A 2,615-nucleotide genomic window follows, 5' to 3' on the forward strand; every position below is an offset into this window, starting at 1 on the left:
TACTGTCTATCTGAGGGCTCCTTTCAAGGCAGCCTCACACGTCAGATGGAGAACACATTTCCAACCTTATAGACTATAGTGAGAGCGCTACACTACAACCAGCGTGGGAGTATGCCTTTGATACCGATGTGTGTTTGAGTTTGGTGTTCACCCCTGGTATAAAGCATCACTGACATGGTTTAATACAGAAAGAAGAATTGGTACCACTTTACAATAAGGCTCCCCTTATAGATGCTAATAAATAGTTTATAGCTATATTATTAATTAATTTGTAAATGCTTTATAAACCATTATTAATGGTTTATAACCCTAACCCTAACCCTATTAATGGTTTAACCCTAACCCTAACCCCTAAACCATTTATTAATGAATAATAAATATTTATAAATGCCAAATGGGAGCCTTATTGTAAAGTGTAAAACATAACACCATTTATTAATGACTACTAAACATTATAAATGACAAAAGAGAGTTTTGTTGTAAAGTTTAAAACATGTCAACATTTATTAAGGACTAATAAACATTTATAAATGCCAAATGGGAGCCTTATTGTAAAGTGTAAAGCATAACACCATTTATTAATGACTACTAAACATTTATAAATGACAAAAGATAGCTTTGTCGTAAAGTTTAAAACATGTCAACATTTATTAAGGACTAATAAACATTTATAATTGCCAAAAGTGAGTCTTAAATGTATAATGTCACCATTTATAACACTTAGACCTAAATTACAATCAGTGCTTGAAATAACATTTAACTACTGTCAAAAATGGCAATGTATTGTAAGAGTAACACATGTAACATTAAATGTGTTTTTTAAAACACCAAACAGTCACCCACTCCAAAAAAAGTTCATGCCAGACTGGTTCAAACTGGAAATATTTTTTGTATGTCCTTAAATAAGCGTCCCAGTGGTCCATCAGGGTGTCGCGAACCAAGCCAAGATGACCACTCAAGAACCATCAGGTGTTCCTCCAGCAACTTCTCAGTGCGATTTCCTCTTAGTCTACGGACATGTCCTTTGATGGTCATCCAAGCCCTTTCGATATGCTGTGTATGACTGCCAGATTGAGGATCTACAAACCACCTGCTGTGATTTACAGTGTAATGTCTGTACCCTATGTTTGTCAAAACATTTTTCTAGGCTCTCCACTCATCACTGATAATGGCACTACCCAACTTAACATGCTGTCTGATCAGAGGAACAAGGTGGCGCCTTGATCGTTTTTCAACAAGTTTTAACACGAGCCTTCGCCTTTTGTCTTTAATTCCCATCATTCCAAATACCCATTTCTTCCTTTTCCATGCATTTCCAAAGCGTCCACGTGCATACTGAAAACAAAAAGAATAAAATTAAACAGAATTAAAATGAAAAAGAATAAAATTAAATATCTACAAAGAAACATTCAAAAAGATGGTTGCTTCTACTAATTTTTTTTACTTATGGTAAAGGTTTCCATGTTTAGAGGACACAGTCAGATCTGCATTGATTCTAACAAACCTGTCTGAGAGTTTACCAACCTTTCGCTGATGACGGAGACAGCTTTCATCTATAACCACAAATTCTCTGTCACCACCAAGACGGTGTCCATTGTTTATTCTGTGTCTTTTAATTGCACGTATACAAACATGTCGAATGTGTCTTGCCATGCTACTTAGTGTTCTGGAGCTGCCAGCCACTTCATCATCGATCATATCTACTTGTCTGAGCCTGAGCCCTTGTGAAAATCTGTGATAGAAATTGAGGCAATTATTACTTACTGAGGCCCTAATTTTATTTCACAAGTCTCGTATTGGTGTTCAATTATGAAAGGTGCATTGCTATTAATGTCTACATCTACATATACCTGTAAATGAACTTCATCCAACTGAAAAGAGATGTTTTTGATTTCTCAAAGAGGGAGCCAGTTCTAATTGTTCTGGAAACTCTCCTATGACTTGCTCTTTTGCAGCACCTGAGAACATATCAATGAGTTAAGTAAAGAAATGGACCCTTAAACAAGAGCATTAATTGAAAAGATAATCACAAAATTAAGTATGAAGAAAATAATAATGAAAAGAGGTTAATGCTCCCTCTTGCATTGATAACCGAAATATTTTGTTATATTTACTACATGCACTACATTATCATGCATTATACATACCACATATATTGGTCTTTCTTCACCACGGAAATCATTTTCATCTTATGGTGACAAACAGGACATCTAAGCTTCTTTTTTAGCAGGTGTTTCTTCTGCAGCCATTTAATGAGCCTTAGTGCCTTATATTTAGTTTGTTTTCCTTCTATTCTGGCGCGCAATCTCATTCCCAGAGACATTCTGGTGGAAAAAAATGAGTAATTTATTTTATTATCACCTCGAAACACCGTAAAATACTCTATGGGAGTTTAGTGCAAATCGGTTCAGAGTTAAAGAACTTCACATGCTATATAAAACAAGCCCTATAATCAAAAATAGTCCCACGCAAAAAAGAGGATTGTCTCACCTGTTATAATGTATCTCCGACTTTGTTATGTAGATCTAACCCGCTGGATTCATGCTAAAAAAATATGTTCTGCTGCCAAAGGGAGGGAAAACAAATTTAATTTAAACGCAGAGGAGCTTATACAA

At 35.3% G+C, this 2,615-nt stretch overlaps 1 pseudogene; it reads right to left on the minus strand.

Annotated features, from left to right (window-relative positions):
* Window positions 1-870: 870 nt before the first annotated feature.
* LOC146639131 (uncharacterized) lies at window positions 871-2,323 on the minus strand (annotated as a pseudogene).
* Between the last annotated feature and the right edge of the window lie 292 nt (window positions 2,324-2,615).

The sequence above is a fragment of the Diplotaxodon limnothrissa genome, linkage group LG2, assembly GCF_057381915.1.
Source record: "Diplotaxodon limnothrissa isolate DT_005_m linkage group LG2, D_limnothrissa_male_GT1.1, whole genome shotgun sequence".
Taxonomy (NCBI): domain Eukaryota; kingdom Metazoa; phylum Chordata; class Actinopteri; order Cichliformes; family Cichlidae; genus Diplotaxodon; species Diplotaxodon limnothrissa.